A 19,342-nucleotide genomic window follows, 5' to 3' on the forward strand; every position below is an offset into this window, starting at 1 on the left:
GGAGAAGCAATGGAAAAGAATGGATGTCTTTTAAGAAAGGACAAACAGGGCTGGTGAGATGGCTCAGCGGGTAAGAGCACCTGACTGCTCTTCCAAAGGTCCAGAGTTCAAATCCCAGCAACCGCATGGTGGCTCACAACCATCCGTAACGAGATCTGATGCCCTCTTCTGGAGTATCTGAAGACAACTACAGTGTACTTACATATAATAAATAAATAAATCTTAAAAAAAAAAAAAAGGACAAAACAATTACATACAGTGGTAGGCAGAGCATTGCTCATGCTGAACACAGGGGACATGGAAATGCTTGCACGAATCTGCAACACCCAGTAGTTAAAACTGATAGAATATTCTCCATGAAAAAAAAAATCCAGTTTCAAAATTGTTTTCAAACTTGTTATTCATGCTAACTAGGAAAACAGAATCTGACTTAGGAAAGAATTTTAAAGTCATTTAATATACAATCTTCTTACTTTAAAGACTTGGAAACTGAGGCCCAGACAAATGACTTAGGATCCGTCATTTACAGAGCTGGTACGTGATTAAATAGCTTCTAATTTCACGCTCCAGTCTGAACCAGCCATCCAAAGCTATCTATCAAGCTGTCTGCAGACAATCTCAGACTGTGTAGATTTATGTTAAAAGGCGAAAGGGACTTTGAAATTGTGATAAAGTTAAGACTGGTTCTGGGCTGCTGGCTCCTAGTTAGCACCCTGACTGCTGTGACACTCTCCTCTGAGTGGTCAGGGACACGAATCCTTCCTATTTACTCTTCACAGACCCCAGGGAACCTCTCAGGAATAATAGTCCAAACTTTGAATTTCTTATTTTCAAGTTCAGCTACGAACTACTATTTCTAAGACCTCTTCCAGGTGTGAAACTATTTCTCTTTAAAAAGTACTGTTCTAATAAGAACTATTGGAATATTTACATATGTACCATTTTGGTTCCTAAATGACAATAGGCAGTTAGTTTCCCAGCTTTGTCAAATGCACTGGCTTCCATCAGGTGACATTCTTTATTAGGGCCAAACTGTGTGGCTCAATTACACTCCCTAGCTCTTTCTTCATTAAAAAAAAATTTGAAAATGAGTTTCTTCAGCTGCTTGAAACCTATATTTCTGTAAACACATTACCATACCAGAGGTTGTATGTTTTGCACAATGAGCCAGGCCGAATCATGCATACACTATGGTTGCCCAACATGGCTTCTCCCTCACCACCTTTGTGTTGACAGAAGAACATGGTTCCAAGCTTCACAATTCATGGCTTGATACCAGGAAGGCTTGAATGTAGGGTACTCAGAACATACACCAGAAGTGTGGAGGCAAAAACTTTCACAACCATCTGCAAATGCTATGTCTCAGAATTGTGTCCTTTCTAGTTCAGGCCTGCCAACAAGCTGCACTTGAATCTTGTTCTAGGGGGATATTTAAAGAATTCTCTCATATGAGAAAGTTGTTTCTATAACTCGTCAAGATATGACTTCATAGTTATAGCTATACTGCGCTTACTTTCTCTGGGAAATTGTAATTCTATAGAAAAATGAGCAGAAAGTTCTCTTTCTGAAGACCACTGCAGAAATTATGTATCGAAATCAATTTTGAATTGTAGTTACAACCAGGTTCCAAGTTCCTTGTGTTATCTCCACTGTGTTTATGATCAATAGTTTAGCATGAGCCCCCTTTTAAAGCCACACAAATTGCCGAAGCCTTCAGAGTGGGCAGAATGTCAATGCTGGCATGCTGGGTTAGTTATTCACACTAAAGTGAGGATGCCAGCCAATGAATCACCAACAGAGTTCTTGCCACACCTGGGGTTTTCTCTGTAGGGTTTCCGTCCAAGTGTTGACAAAACTCAACTTTGGATAGACTCTAGGAATTGCTGGGCCTACGGCCAAAGGTGCTTTTGTGCCAGTGGGACATCCTCCATGCCCGCTAACTGGGCTCTTCTCCTCCCCAGATGGTAGAGAGTACTTTATGAATTTCTCATATTGATGCTGATTGTGTAAGCTTCCAGACAGAACGCTTCTAGTTATGGTCATTCTTTGCAGAGCCCTGAACTTGTTTTTGTGAAAGCTTGGTTTGAAACTAAGTTGAAAGCTACTACCCAGCAATAGGCCACATAGGTGTATTAAACACGCTGCCTGTATTAAAGTTAAGATTTGGGCTACAGCCACAGTACCCGGTTTTAATCTTCTCAACAGTCGTGGAAACAACTGGAGCTAATGCAGTGCCCCAGTTGAGTGAATGGGCTGCCCAGAGTGTATGAGTCCTGACTGCAGCTGGGTAACTGATTAGCAAGAATCTCCCATTTTCCTCTTGGGGTAGTAAGTCATTGTGGAGCTGACCTGTGAGCCTGTGTAAGGACTGATGACATTTTTAAGAAGGCCCATCTTTAGGAAGGTGGACTCTCTAAGGCGGTCTCACATACCTCAGTGCTTGACAGTGTGTGTAAATGCAATGAGGAGAGTGAATTGTACTTATAGAAAGGACATTATGACAAAAGACTATCACTGTGCAGTCTGGTAAACCTTCCTTTACTGCTATTATCTGTAATTTCCCTCATCAATTATTCTATAAGTCAGTATGGAGCCTAACGGGGTTAAGGAAAGAATCCAGGAAGTTTACATTGACATGGTGTCAGAAGAAGAGTGGCCAGGAACCTGGAGATGCTGTATCACGCCTCTTTGAATATTATAACCTGATGTGGTTCAAGCTTTTAATAGAGTCTGTTGGGGCCTCAGACCCATGGAGCAAAATCAGCAACTCTGGCTTCACATTTGTCTTAGATAGGCTTTCATTGCTGTGAAGAAACAACACCAAAACTACAGCAACTCTTATAAAGGAAAACCTTTGACTGAGATTGGCTTACAGTTTCAGAAGTTCATTCTATTATCATGACAGGAAGCATGGTGGCATGCAGGCAAACATGGTGCTGGAAGAGGAGCTGAGAGTTCTACATATTAATCAGCAGGCAGCAGAAGGAGACTGTAAACCACACTGGGCATGGCTTGAGGATATGAGACCTCAAAGCCTACCCCTGCAGTGATACAGTTCCTCCACCAAGACCACACCTATTCCAATATGGCCACACCTCCTAATAGTGCCATTCCCTATGGACCTATGGGAACCATTTTCTTTCAAACCACCACAACTTTTTTTTTTCACAAAATATAAGGTTAACACCAACTTCTTAACTCTTTGTTCTTTAGAAAGAAGAGAAATCTGTGGAAGATTCTAGAAAACCAGTCACCAAGACCCTGTAATGGGTGCTTTCTATTTGCTGATTTGGGCTCCTTAGACTTTATCATCTGTCATTATCAGATATGGAGTAGGTTAAGTATGGTGAACAGAAAGAAGTGCCTTTAGAAAGCTAAGGGTTTGGGATGTCTCTCAGAGGAAGAAAGTTGGCTCAGCACGCACAAGGCTCCAGTTCAATCTCCAGCATCAGAAAAGATAGATTAATTTAGGATGTTGGTAGGCAGTAAATTATCTACCCCTGTGTTTCTCCTAAGCAATTTCTGTTGTCTAGGAAAAAAAATCAACTTTACTTTCAAATATCACTCCAACACATAGCCATACTCTCCAAGGCCCAGGGAAGTAGGTCTCTGTGGATACACTTGCCAGCACAGAAAGTCTCATTTCACAGAGATCTTCCTGGATATAGCAAAGGCTTTTGCCCAAGGAGAACGAAAGATGGGCTCGGCAAGGGGTATTGGGTCCTTCCTTTGGGAAGGGTCTGGTGCTGGTAGGCCTTCTGAGCTTGCAGCAGTTGCTACTGAACCTTGCCTGATCTAAAACAGAGAAGGCCGGCAGCTTTCCTGGATGACTGGGCACCGTGCCAACTCCCTTCTGAAACAGAAGTTGCCAAACAGTTGCCTAGCTGGCTGTCATGCGCAGACAGTCATGATGTCCTGAGTGCGGAGAAGGCTTTAGTGGGGACAGATGGGAAGGCTGCTTCTTTCTCATGCGTCCTCACTCAGGGGTACGGCCAAGTGACAGTTGCGTGCTAATCCTTATACCTCATTGAGCATAGCACTAGTATTATAGACTCTCCCCTTCCTTATTTCCTTAACTCTGTACAACCGGGTAGAGCTTGCAGTCAAACCCACACAGTGTAATCCCCTACACACAGGGGCACACTAGCTTCTTTGCTACTGAGCATCAGTTTTCTTGGGAGCAATTTATAATGAAATGCCCATTTTTTTTTAAACCAAAAAAAGGGGATGAAGAAAAATGTGCCTAAGCAGGAAACAACCAGCTTTGAAAGTAGAAGATGAAGAATAAAAGATAGGGACTGGAGAGATGGTTCAGTGGTTAAGGGCACTGGCTGCTTTTCCAGAGGACCCAGGTTCAATTCTCAAGCACCCACATGGCTGCTTACAACTGTCTGGGCAAAACATCAATCAATGCCCTAAAATTAAATAAATTATTTATTTTGAAAGAATAGAGGATAACCATAAGGGGAAAACTTAGCATCACATATAGCTTCAGATAAGGGGAACAGAGAAGCAGTGTGTGGAGGGAAGTCGTGTGTGCTGATGAACAGAACGAGGTTTTCTTAGGATTGGTAATGAGGACAATGTGACCAATGGTTTCTATTCTCTCCTTACCAGGATTGAACCTAGCGCCTCATACATGTGGTGAAGCATTCTGTCACTGAGATATATCCCCAGCAAGGTTAATATACTCCTAAAGGATTCAAAGCACCAATTAGAGTAAAATATAACAGGAAATCTACTGACTGTGCTAATAGATGTAAAGATTAAGGGATGCCATTGAAGAGGGTGTTCAGGTAGAGTCTGTAGTTACAGGTGAAGCTGGTGAGTGGCCAGAGTGAAAACCAAGCTACTCTAAGAAAAAAAGCATGAGCTGAGGAAGAAGGTGGCAGCTATTTCTGAGCACAGAGTCATCCGCTTTAAAATAGGCAGAGCACCTCCTTGTTAGATACACATCACAAATGACTTAGTAATTCCAACAGATATAAAATGCATGCGGTGAGCATGTTACTCAGAGATAGATGCTGAGGACATAATGATGAATCAAACAGATGATGTTGCCTAAGAAAATTATTAGTTCTTTGAGAATTTCCTACAATGTACTTTGATTATATACATCTCCATTTCCTTTCCCTACCAAATTCCACCTTCTTACCTTCAAACTTCTTCAGATGAACCCATTAAGGACAAAAGCAGGCAAAGAAAGAGGAGGGTGGCCTGAAAGCAATAAAGATAAAATAGTCATAAATTACTTTCCCTAAAACACATCATATTGAAATCACCAATAGAAGTAAAACAGGAGCCAGGTGGTGGTGGCCAACCCGTTTACTCCTATCACTTGGGAGGCAGCAGAAGGAGGATTTCTGAGTTTGAGTCCAACCCGGTCTACAGAGTCCCAGGCCAGCCAAGGCTAGCCAACCAGCCAACCAACCAACCAACCAACCAATCAGCCAGCCAACCAACCAACCAATCAACCAACCAACCAACCAACCAACCAATCAGCCAGCCAACCAGCCAACCAACCAACCAACCAACCAATCAGCCAGCCAACCAACCAACCAATCAACCAACCAACCAACCAACCAATCAGTCAGCCAACCAGCCAACCAACCAACCAACCAACCAACCAACCAACCAACCAATCAGCCAGCCAACCAACCAACCAACCAACCAACCAACCAACCAACCAACCAACCAATCAGCCAGCCAGCCAGTCAACAACCAACCAGCTAACCAATGAAGCAATCAATGTGAAGCCTGGTGGAAAGTGGTGGATCATTGGTGGTTTCCTACGTTGCAAGGAATTAATGTTCTTGTGGTGGTCTGGTGATTTCCTTTGAGAACAAATTGGTTTAAAAAGAACAAGCTGAATTCTGCTTGAGTCTCCAACTCCTAGCGTTGTGTGTGACCTCTCACATGCTAAGCTGCTTACACTATGATGTGATGGAGTCAGAAGTCAGCACAACACTCTTGAACTTTTAGACTTTGTTCAGATATGCAGTTTTCTCTTTGATCGTTTTCCAGCCTCAAGTATTTGTTGTAACAGAAGATGAACTGCAACTGAGGTCTCCCTGTACTGGTAATGGTATCATGTCATGTCTAACATGGATTTGAGTCAGAGGAAGAGCAACATTCTCCATGGAGATAGAAGCAGAATTTGTCTCTTTTCAGGCAGTCTGGATTAGCTGCTGTTATTTCTCATGGGAAAATATCTTTCTTGATTCCAGTTATATAAGAGGGCATAGGAGCTCTTGGGTCTAGAAGCTCACTACAAAACTGCTTCTCTTGGAAGAACCCACTACCCCCAAATAGCTGCAGAAAAAGTTGCCTGTGCCTTGCTACTGACTGTGTAGTCTTAGCCTTCAAGCTTTGAACATATTGTGTGTTTTTGTTTGGAGTTCATGTGATTCAACCCTGCCATAGAGACAGATACGTGTTCCTAAACAAGCTGTGGCATGAGTCTCAGAGAAGGTTGTAGACACACAGTGGTCCCTGGTCAACCACAGTCCCCTCTGGCCCTGGTGCCAGAGACCCATGTGTGGAAGAAGACATGGGCTGATAGGTGCTTTCTTTAGTCTGGATTATCACCTCACACATACAAACAAACAGATGGCTTGATAGATTGCTGGAGACTGTGTCTTCATAATAATGGTGGTTCCTCTAAATTATGCACTAAAATCTTCTTACAAATAAAGTAATAGCTCCCAAGTTTATCTTCTCGCTAGAATTTACCAAATGCGCTTACATATTTTATGCCTGGTGATATGCAGCCACGTCTTATAGTCAAACTTTATGTACCGTAAGCTTTATTTTTCTCATAAATATTTTAATTCAAATAAAGTAAATTTCAAGTGCTACATTTTCCTCCCAACACTGAAAATATAGCCACTATTAATCACTTCTGATTTTATTAGCATGCTCTAAATATCATAAGCAAAATTAAGAATATAAATCTTGGTTTAGGTTATTTTCTAAAAAAAAAAAAACTTTAGTTTTTGAAAACCTTTCAAAAATTTCAGAAAGTATTTGTTCATTTTATCTGAAAATTAGTCTTCAGTTGTGTATCTATAAGTACTTTATCTTTTTTACCTAATATTATTTTCATATCTTTACTGTGTAATTTATCATCTGTGGCTTCTCATAACTGATGTCAGTGGGCATTCATCTGCGTGAGTTTTCTCGCACAGATTCAGGCATCACAGGCCCAGAGTAGAGTTATGCCTACAATAGTATCTGCATTGAACATATATAGTCTTTCATTTTTGTACTTATTTCTCAAACAATACAGTATACCAATGGCCTACATAGCATTTGCAGTGCATTTAAAATAATCTAGAAATGATTGAAAGTATATAAGTGGATTGTGTAATATGTCAGCAGTTAAATGTGCTGGGTGCCAGAACTACCTGAATTTAACCCCGCACGATCTATATGGTGAAAGGAGAAAACCAGTTCTTGCAAGTTATCCTCTGAGTTCCACATGTATGCCGTGACATTAACATTCACACACACACACACACACACACACACACACCCTCAATCCAAACTTTAAAAGGATGGATATGTGTGTGTGTGTGTGTGTGTGTGTGTATGTGTATATATATATATATATATATATATATATATATATATATATATATATATATATATATATATATATATATAACCAGTCATATGCAAAAATTACACTATTTTATAGAAGCCTTGAGTACCCCAGATTTGAGCATCCATGGGGGTGGGGTTTCAGCTAACTGCTGATAGCAAGCAATGGCTGTTTTTCATGTTCCTTTTTTATTTTAACAGCTAGAATTGCTTGCTTTGAATGTGAAGCTAACTACTCCTTTAGGGAGGAGACAATCAGGAGAATTACATTAGGAGATATGTATACTTAATTAGGTTCATAAGTTTTGGGGTCTCTCAGAAGGATTGAGTCTTAGTGGGGAACTTACCCACTAATGGCATAACTCAGTGTGAAGTACTCCAAAATTTGCAAGATCATCTTAAATTTATTCTCATTATCAGGAAGATGAATAATAAAACCGAGTTTTAGAAATTTTTAATATCCCCAAGGATTGTGGGTATTTTGTTGTTATTTGGTTGTATTTCTTTGGTTTTTATAATGAGCCATTAAAATACAGTTCAAATACAGCTGTGACATTAACATTCACACACACACACACACACACACACACACACACTCTCAATCCAAATTTAAAAAGGATATATATGTGTGTGTGTGTGTGTGTGTGTGTGTGTGTGTGTATACGACCAGTCATATGCAAAAATTACACTATTTTATAGAAGCCTTGAGTGCCCCAGATTTGAGTATCCGCGGGGGCGGGGTACTCACAGGTTCTGATGATCCAGTCACCATTTCACACTTAGAGACTCTCAGAACTGAATGGCTTTTCTCTCTCTGCTTCACACCTGTGAGGTCGCCTTTTCTGAGGACCTATTTAGAGCTGATAGTTACGATTACAGATGCTGAAGCTACAATTCTTTTCTGAATCCCGCTCTACGTGGGTTTTAGCCAAGAACTAAGCTGGACTATTGGAGTAGTTGAGGACAATTACAATAAATGGGCCAACTCATTGGATTCTTGGATGTTAGCTCATTAGAAGTTAAATTTGCTAATCATGCAGATAGTCACAGCACCCTGAGCTCTGTTGAGCACTGAGCTATGAAAAACCCACTGTCTATGAGCCTTGACTGAAGGGGAGTTTATTAGTTATTTCTCACTTATTTTAACATGTGCTCAAGGGTAGTTTCTTTAGAAGCTTTCTTCTAGGGCATGCTGTCTGAATGTTACTGGCTTTTAAGCTTGTTTTGTTTGAAGATGACAATAATTCCTTTTTCCGTTTCTCCAAATTTCCCCCAAGTAAGAGATGACAACTTGGTGTCTCGACACACTGGTGTTCTTCCTTTTAGCCATCACTCTCTTTTTAAAATGAATATTAGCGATACCTACATAGCGAGTGACCTGATCAGATGAGGATAACGAACATTTCCATCACGTTATCATTGCTTTCTATTTGCACACTTAGAGCTCATCCAGCTATTAGTAAATATATACTAGCTTCTTGTGATCTGAGCTGGAAAGCCCCAGAACTTAATAGTTGTATCTGAGGTAGTATTTTCAGCCTTACTCCTCTCAAGCGTTCCCAGTCTAGTAATCTCTACACATGATGAATTCCAACTGGGACAAAGAATTTCACCCATCCTGTGTAAGGCCTACAACCTAGCTATTCAGAAATGTTGATGTCCCATTGACATTAGGACATATGACTTCTTGCCCTATACCTCATTGTGTTTTGTCCCTGTCTGGGACATTCTGTCACCCTACTCCTTTGCCATTTAAGACTTCCCATTCACCTTTTGAGTTTTAGTCAAATCAAAGCCAGAATCTTCTGCGAAATCTTTCTTGTCTGCTTTTTCCCTTCTGAAGTGACCTTATTCTTTGAATTTAGTCATGACTACAGTGCATCCCAGCATACTGTTAACTTTATAACTGCAATCTTAATTGCATTTTGTACCATGTCTACCTGCACATTTGTATTCTCCCTGAAGGCAGACACAGTAGATGATTTATTTCTGAATAGTGTGGAAGAAAGCACATTAATTCAGAGAGGGAAAAACACTGCTAACCAGGATGATCCAGTTGCTAACAGGCAGGAAAAATCTGGAAAAAAAGAGAGAAAGAGAGGAAGGAAGGAAGCAAGGGAGGGAGGGAGAGAGGGAGGGAGGGAGGAAGGAAGGAAGGAAGGAAGGAAGGAAGGAAGGAAGGAAGGAAGGAAGGAAGGAAGGAAGATTTCAAAGGCTTTACCCTCTCCAGGAATGTTCAACAGTCACCTCGTGGGAAGGGAATAAATAACACAAGCATCCTGGGCAAAGACCTGTTAGAAGGAAAAGGTGCAGAGGAGGGTAGATGCTTCACAGAGAGCTTTCCAGAAATGGCTGCCCACAGGGAAGAGCCTCCCAGAGACAGTGGCCTCTGCCTGCCACGTGAGTTATGGGACAAACACTGTCCAGGACCTGAAGACACAAGCAGAGTCAGAAGCAGGGAGACAACGCAGAGTCAATGAGAAAAGGAATGGTCCTGAGTTTGGTGTTGTGGAGAATAAGCACTTTTAATTGAAGATACAGTTCAAGTCACAATGGTACCATCTAGGCAGATTAGGCAGTGCGGTGTAGTGATAATTACGAAGACCAAGGTTGTATGTTCCCAGGGAAATGAGAGGACATTTAAGGTCCAGAGCTAGGTGCCTACCAGGACTAGATGGTTGTAGCAAAATTTTTGTCTAGTTTCTTTAGGTTTCTCCATCATGATTAATAGAATTCCTCGTACCCTCAAAGTCTCCTTGTGCTGAGATGGAAGGACGGACCATCCAGAGACTGCCCCACCCAGCGTCCAGGATGGACCATCCAAAAACTGCCCCACCCAGGGTCCATCCCATCATCAGCCACCAAACGCAGGCACTGCTGCATACACCAGCAAGACTTTGCTGACAGGCCCCTGATACAGCTGTCTCTTGTGAGGCTATGCCAGTGCCTGGCAAACACAGAAGTGGATGCTCACAGTCAGCTATTGGATGGAACACAGGGTCCCCAATGGAGGAGCTAGAGAAAGTACCCAAGGAACTGTAGGGGGCTGCAACCCTATAGGTGGAACAACAATGTGAACTAACCAGTACCCCCAGAGCTCGAGTCTCTAGCTGCATATATAGCAGAAGATGGCCTAGTCGGCCATCATTGGGAAGAGAGGCCCCTTGGTCTTGTAAACTTTATATGACCCAGCACAGGGGAACACCAGGGCCAAGAAGGGGGAGTGGGTGGGTAGGGGAGCAGAGGGGGAGGTGTAGGGGACTTTGGGGATAGCATTTAAAATGTAAATGAAGTAAATAACCTAATAAAAATTGAAAAAAGAAAAAAGTCTCCTTGTTTATAAATTATAGCTGATGTTTCTTAATCTCTACCACAGCATGAGTGGGTTTACTGTAGGTAAGATAAACCTGTATTCCTGGACTTTGGTAGAATTATCAGGTTCAAAATTAGAATTGAAACATAGCCAATGATTTAAAGAGTAGATATTGTAATTTAGTTTGAGATTATAAAAATGAATGCATGTGGTGACTTATACTTACAGGCGAGTCTACTTCTAGATGTTCTCAAATGTGATTGGTGCATCACATGCTGGAAAGAACAAAGGGTGAACACTTGAAGCCCTGTCTCAGATTGTTACCAGCTAACATGAAAATGAGTCAATTAACTATCCTCTTAGCCCCATTTCCTCACTGGTGGAAAGACATGCTAACATTATCTCTGGCTTCTCAAAGCAGTTGTGGTAAGGAGCAAAAGATATAATAAAAAAAGACCTTTTAAGAACTACACAATTTAAGTGTGCTAAATGTTCTTTTTAAAAAGAACCCAAGTGAAAGTGCTTAAGGTCATAAAATCAAATGTATGCAGACGAGTCAGAATGACTGAAAATCTTGTTAGAAGCTGTCTTGTTTTACATGAAAGATACAGTCACTAGTGAATCAAAGGCCTGAGGAGAAAATGAAGCAATTCTGGAGCTGAAGCCCTTTAGTTCATTGTTTTATGGTGTTTTATCTAATAAACCACCGACCTAGTCATCAGAAGGTCAACTGTTTTATAGATTAACTCTCCCGGCCCATGACACAAGGTTGTCTCTTGTTAGAGAGAACAGATGTTCATCATTTGTCTTTCCACAGCAAAGACCTGTGAGAACTTTTTAATAAATTAGAAACATATTAAGGAGATTCAACTCTTTCTTAACATAAAGGAAATATAACTCACAGTACAGTTTCTCTAAAAGGGAAGTAGGAAGTGTAAAAACTTACATGGAACAGTCCAGTTTCCTAGAAAATCTTTTATTATTGGTGAAGCAAACAGGAACCTTTGAGATTTTAGATTATATTCAGGACACTTCTAATTTTGGAAGGTTGTTAAAAATATTTAGACTGCCAAATACATATTTATATTAAAATATGCTTTGTTTTCTGTACAAAATAGAGATTCTCCAAAAAATAAAGTCAACTTTGTTTAAAGAAAGGGGAAATTTAATTTTGCACACAAATGGTAAGCTGAGAATATTAGTAAAACAACACAGGCCTTTGTGAAATGAATGTGCTTTTATAAGAAAATGAATGTATTTCAATTTATGAAAAAGTCTAGGAAACATGTTAGGCATGTTACAAAGATCATGACAGTTGGGTATTTGTAAGGTGGTAAGAATAACTCCCATTTCTGCTTTTTCTTTCAGGAAGATCTTAGCTGTGCTAGAGGTGACAGTGTGCAGTAGTCTATGGCTACCCACCATCCTCGCCCCCAAGCCTGTCTCCTGCTTGTTGAATCACTCATCTGGTCATGCTGTGAAGGAGTTTTGCAGCTGTAATTAAATGTCCCAAAGCAGATGACCTTCAGACATGGCGATTAACTAAACAGGCCTGATCTAGTCATATGCATCCCTTTAAGATGGAATTCGAAATCAAGAGCATTGAGGAGAGAAGGCAGGGCTTGCTCATACTGCTTTGAAGACCTGGGGGTCATGAGTGTGGAGCGGCCAGGAGCAGAGGGTGGATGTCAGCTGACAGCGGCAGGAGAATGGTGACCTTGGAGCTACAATGAAGGAATCTTTGTTGTTGGTGCTCTATTTTTTTCTGAGGCAAGGTCTCACCATATGGCTCAGAATAGCCTGGAACTGGTCTCCTATTCACAGTGGTCCTGCCTTAGCCTCTTGGTGCTGGGATTATAGGCAACCATCACTACACCTGGCTTATGAATTCTCCTCTCTAAATTCTTTACCTACGGATTCAGCTTGGCCAACACCTGAATCTGGATTTAGAAGACCTTAAGCAGAGAACCAACTGAGCCACGTCTGGACTGTGGAATGGTAAATAGATGACCTTCCTAGTATCTAACGTGTGATTAATCTGTTTTCCCAGCAATAGCAATCTAACATAGAAGTTCACGGTCCTGAAGCAAATGAACCATAAATCTAAGCTTAGTTCACCCAGCGTGCTACAGAGAGAAAAATGGAGAAGCAGGACAGTCAAGGGGATCGGAAGGAACTCATGGCTGAATTCTGCTGTCACCCATTCACTCATGGCAGTGTGCTTGACTCCTCTTCATACTCTATTGATGACAGGCCTGTGAAGAGAAAATTGCATACCCTTTCTCAAAGTACATCCCACAACTGAAGAGTTTGGGCAGACAACCACACAGATTGATGCAGGTTAATACATCTCTCAGGTACCATGAAAGATGCACCAGCAGTCAAGTGAGGTAGATCGGTGCACACGCTGTGCGTTCTTTTCACGTGTCTGCTGTAAGGTGATATAATAGTCTCAGAAGAGGTCCGAGGCTCCAGAGCCCATTACCGTATTGGATTATTGCTGAGGAGAAGGTAAGATAGAAATAAAATAAAGCCTGCCAACCAAGTGACTTTAAGATGAGATAATCCCCATCAAAATTCCAACACAATTCTTCAAAGACATGGAAAGAGCAATTCCAATTTCATATGGAAACAAAACCCCAGGATAGTGAAAACAATTCTTAGCAAAAAAGAACTGGAGGAATCACCATCCCTGACCTTAAGCTGTTCTGTAGACCAATAGTGATAAAAAAAACTTCATGGTACTGGTACAGAGACAGACACGTTGATCAATGGAATAGAACTGAAGACACAGAAATAAAACCACAGACTTATGAATACTTGATCTTTGACAAAGAAGCCAAAAATATATAATGGAAAAAAGAAAGCATCTTCAATAAATGGTGCTGGTCTAACTGGCAGTCTGTATTTGGAAAATGAAAATAGATCCATATTTGTCACCTTATACAAAGCTTAAGTTCAAGTGGACCAAGGACCTCAATATAAAACTAGATACAATGAATCTAATAGAAGAGAAAGTAGGAAAGAGCCTTGAATTCATTGGCATGGGTGGGGCCGTGGGGCGATGTCCTAAACAGAACTCTAATGACTCACACTCTAAGGTCAAGAATTGACCTTTACACCCAGAAGATGCTCCAGCATGTAATAAGGACACATGCTCCACTATGTTCATAGCAGCCTTATTTATAATAGCCAGAAGCTGGAAAGAACCCAGATGTCCCTCAATAGAGGAATGGATACAGAAAATGTGGTACATTTACACAATGGAGTACTACTCAGCTATTAAAAACAATGAATTTATGAAATTCTTAGGCAAATGGATGGATCTGGAGGATATCATCCTTAGTGAGGAAACCCAATCACAAAAGAACATACATGATATGCACTCACTGATAAATGGATATTAGCCCAGAATCTTGGGAAAAGGGGGACATGATTAGGTATTGGTGGGGGCAGTGGTCAGGAAAGAAGCCCTGAAGGCCAGCAGAAAGAATGAAAATATACAACCTTGGAAGGTAGGAAGTGTGGGGGGAGGGAACCCTCTAGAATGTACAAGAGACCTGGAAGGTGAGAGACTCTCTGGACTCAAAGGGAGGGACCTTAGATGAAATGCCCAACCGTGGGGAGAGGGAACTTGTAGTCTACCTCCAGTATAAAGACAGGGCATCAAGTAGAGAGATGAGGCTGCCATCCCATAGTCAAAACCTCTGACCTGGAATTGTTCCTGTCTAAAAGAACTGCAGGGAAAAAATGGAGAAGAGACTGAGGGAAAGGAGATCCAGTGACTGGCCCAACTTGGGATCCATCTCAAGGGAAGGCTCCAAGGCCTGACACTGTTACTGATGCTATGGTGTGCTTACAGACAGGAGCCTAGCATGGCTGTCCTCCGAGAGGCCCAACAAGCAGCTGACTGAGACAGACGCACATACTTACAGCCACCCAGGGGACTGAAGTGGGACCACTGTGGTTGAATTAGTGAAAGACTGGAAGAAACTGAGGAAGAGGGCAACCCCATAGAAGACCAGCAGTGTCAACTAACCTGGACCCCTGAGATCTCTCAGACACTGAGCCACCAACCGGGCAGCATACAGCAGCTGATATGAGGCCCCCAACATATACACAGCAGAGGACTGCTGGGTCTGTACTCAGTCAGAGAAGATGCACTTATCCCTTGAGAGATGAGGCCCCAGGGAGTAGAGAAGCCTGGTGGGATGGTGGGGTGTGGGGACATCCTCTTGGAGATGGAGGAGGAGGAATGAGATGAGGAACTGTGGGAGGGCAGACTGGGGGGGGGGTGATAATGACTAGACTGTAAAAAGAGAAAAGTAATAAATTAAAAATAAAGAGGGAATCGTGTGCCGTCCACTGTTGTCACACGTTTCCTTTACACTGGGAGAGAGAGCCTGGTGCATCTGCTTTTCAAAGGTCGCTGGCGGAGATGGTGGGGAGTGACTACCAAAGGACTGAGGTGCTAAAATATGACATGGCATTTGTGGTGGTTTCAAAACAAATCACTGAACTGTGCACAAAAGAAAAATATAATTGTATATAAATTATATCACAGTAGTCTTGATTTAAACTACACCTCAGAAAAAAAGTAATTGTCCACAGTTTAAGCAAAGGTCCTATCGACTTCTCAAAAGAGATTTCAAGAAATATGTGCCTTTTAGGCTGGCCCTGCAGTTAACAATAGATTGTCTGCATAGTATGTCTTGAGTCCCTGGGTTTAATTCCTGCTCTCTCTCTCTCTCTCTCTCTCTCTCTCTCTCTCTCTCTCTCTCTCTCTCTCTCACACACACACACACACACACACACACTCACATACCGCATATCTCACACACACACACACACACACACACACACACTCACACTATATGACATACACACACGCATATACCACACATACAACACATGAAACATATCACAGACTACACACCACACACACACACACACACACACACACACACACATACACACTCAATGTGAAACACTACAAAGAACATCTTACTTAAATTTGAGATCCAAGACATGAATCGCAGAGACCGGGAGGAGGAGGGGCCGTGCGTGCTCTCCTGTCATGAAGAAATGAACTCCAGTAAGCAGCTTGCTGGCAGCGAATAACTTTGCCAGGGAGGACTGCACACGGGTATGAGAGATGGTGCCACTAATCTTGCTCAGTGCTCAAGGATGACTTTTACAGGCCTTCTTTTTTCCTAAAATGAGAAACATTTTCATGCTTGCGAAGTGCTCTAAGTTCTTCAGAGAAACTGCTAAGTACTGGGAGGGTGTCACTCTCTCATGAGCTTGGGGCTTGCACTGACAGTCATTACACTGCTTCCATTGACAACTACTGCCTGTGCAAACTGCATCTTTCACGTGCTTGTTTGTAACCCATTAGCATGTCCTCATTTAGGGAAATGTCTCTTCAGAGACATGGAGAACAAACTCATGGAAAGGTAACTGTCTTGCTCAAGATACTTTAGCCGGTCAAGGGCATTGAGGGAATGACATCATATGTGCATGTGACCAGCATTGAGGGAATGAGATCTTATGTGCATGCTGGCACAGCACCTTCTGAGTCAAAGTGCATCCAGTGAGGAATCATTTATTTGTTGGAGACTTTCAAGAAATTATTTTGTGGAAAGCTCTTCGGTGGAAAGAATTTAGCAAGAAATGATCATTTTGCCTATTATTCTGCAAAGGGTTCTGGGGATTTGGCTGGGAAAATCAATAGGGTTTTGTTGTCGTTGTCGTTGTCGTTGTTGTTGTTGTCGTCATTGTTGTTGTCGTTGTTGTTGTTTGCCTTTTTACTTGCAAATTTTATATCTGTGCGAAGGGACAAAAACCCAGCCCAATTATTTACTAACTCCCTTCAATAGCAGTTTATCAAAGATGCAGCGTGCTTGTCAGTCCTTTAGTACGTTCTTCTGTCTCTTCCTTTGGGGCGTGGGATCACAGTCAATAGCTATAAACTGCAGAAGTGACAGGGTGTTCCTTCTCATTAAGAGGCCCCCATAACCCAGATTCCTCCTCCTGACATCCTCTTCCTGACATCATATTTTTACTCCTCAAAGACAACCTTTCTGCCCTCCGTTGCTTTGTAAATATATTGCATGTCCCAAGGGCATGTCCCACGGGCAGGCCATGTGCTTCATGTTGCATAGTGGAACTTGCCTTTTGATGTGCGTTTCTTTAGTTTTCTGTGGCAAAACAGAGATGTTTTGTTCACAAGATGTCCTTGGCACTACTCTCCAAAAACCCCACAAATCCTTGATATACTGGGGGTACATGAGGTCATAAGACTAACTAGACTCATACTTTATAAAGAGCAATGTCTGCTCAAGCTAATGATAGGCTTGCCTTAAGCTTGTGTTTCTAGAGGTATAGAAGAGCTATCAAGGAGAACAGCTCCACTGCACCCCTGCCAATTAAAGCATAGCATCTGAATACTTTGTGTAATGTTCATTATAGAATGCATTGAATGCATATTTGATAATTTTTGACACCATTAAGGTAGTTTGTATAAATGCATCCATATCTAGCCAGTCTCAATAAATCCTTTCAGAAATGTTATGTACCATTCACAATGTAGGATTTTCTAGTCACACAAACAAATGTGTATGCTGTCATTATTTATAGTTTTGCTTCCATGGCTTTAGTAACTGCGTATGAAATTTTAGCAACAAGATGCAATTTCATATTGCTGACTATAACTACAACCAGGTTGTAAAAGACTTAAAAACGTCTACCACATGCGGGTTTGTTTTTATCTTTAACTTAAAATGACAAACTTGTATGTATGTAGTAAAGAGGGTTTTGAAGAAAGTCAGGATAAGCAACTCTGCCCTTCTCTTGTCTGATTGTGATCTCCACCCTTCTCTTGTCCGATTGTGAGCTCCGCCCTTCTCTTGTCCGATTGTAATCTCTGCTCTTCATAAATCTCGTAGGATTTCCCCACCAAAGAAACCGAGTGGATTAATCCAAGATGAAGCATGTGTGTCCTAATTAACAGGCTCACTTAATTAAATTGGATTGCATGACATATATGCCCATGTCAATAGGATGGCTTCCTGGCAGGGTGCAAGAGAGGGTGGGGGCTGTGACAGATGCTGATGCATTTGTAGGCATCTCTCTCTTTCTCTCTCTCTCTCTCTCTCTCTCTCTCTCTCTCTCTCTCTCTCTCTCTCTCTCTCTCCCCCCCCCTCCATGCCTGCATGTCCAGTGTTTCTTGGGTAGCACTAGATTCCAAGTCTCTCATTTTCTCTAGAATATAGACTAAAGATATTCATTTCCAATCTTATTGAATGTGAAGAATTCCTTTTTAATATAAAAAGAAATCAAAGAATTTAGTTATCCAACTGGAAATTCATAATCGACACCCTTGTAAATAATTAAACTGTGACCTCCACATCACCTACAAAAGCTAGGGCCAAACAGTAGCCAGAGGGGTTCTGTGCTCAGTTTTTTCATTAATTCATTTATTCACTTTACATCGCGATTGCAGTTCCCCTCTCCTCTCAGTCACTCATCACATAGTCTCTCCTCCTTCCTCTCCTTCGGTTCTCCTCCAAGAAGGGAGTGCCCCCTGGGTACCAACTCACCCTGGCACCTCGAGTCACTTCAGGACTAGGCACATCCTCTCCCACTGAGGCCCAGTTAGGGGAACAGGCTCCGCAGGCGGGCAGGCAGAGTCAGGGACAGCCCCTGCTCCAGCTGGGGCACCAGCATGAAGACCAAGCCGCAGGATCAGCTCCACATGAGCAGGGTTGTTTGCTGCTGTCCCCTGCCCTTTGGGATTACAGACGGTCACCTTCCCCGCACAGGTTCCGGGGATTGAACTCAGGCCCTCAAGCTTGCACACAAGCACTTCACTGACTACACTATCCTCCGGACCCCATTTAATATTCTGAATGTACACAGTCAGGGAAATACTTGGCCCAATAAGTGATGAGGCACTTGGAGATTCATTGTTTCTGCTTATTTTCTTTGGCTGAGTGCTGTTTCCTTATAAATATTAAATCAAGAAAGCCTGCTTTTGCCACCAACAGAGGATATTTCCATGTCTTGCAATAAGTTAGTGCTCACTCTACTATGTATTGCTCACAGCCTTTTTTTTTTTTTTCCTCTCCGGCACACGGCTGGAATATGCTTCTACCTTCTGTTACTTCGGACTTCAGCCACACTGACTGAGCAGCAGCTAATGCAATGTGTCCCTTCTCTAAGACTGAATCTTAGAGAATGGCCTTTCCAGCTTCTGGCTATTATAAATAAGGCTGCTGTGAACATAGTGGAGCATGTGTCCTTATTACAAGTTGGAACATCTTCTGGGTATATGCCCAGGAGAGGTATTGTTGGATCTGCCGGTAGTACTATGTCCAGTTTTCTGAGGAACCGCCAGACTGATTTCCAGAGTGGTTGTACAAGCTT

Source organism: Mus pahari, chromosome 4 (genome assembly GCF_900095145.1).
Source record: "Mus pahari chromosome 4, PAHARI_EIJ_v1.1, whole genome shotgun sequence".
Lineage (NCBI taxonomy): Eukaryota > Metazoa > Chordata > Mammalia > Rodentia > Muridae > Mus > Mus pahari.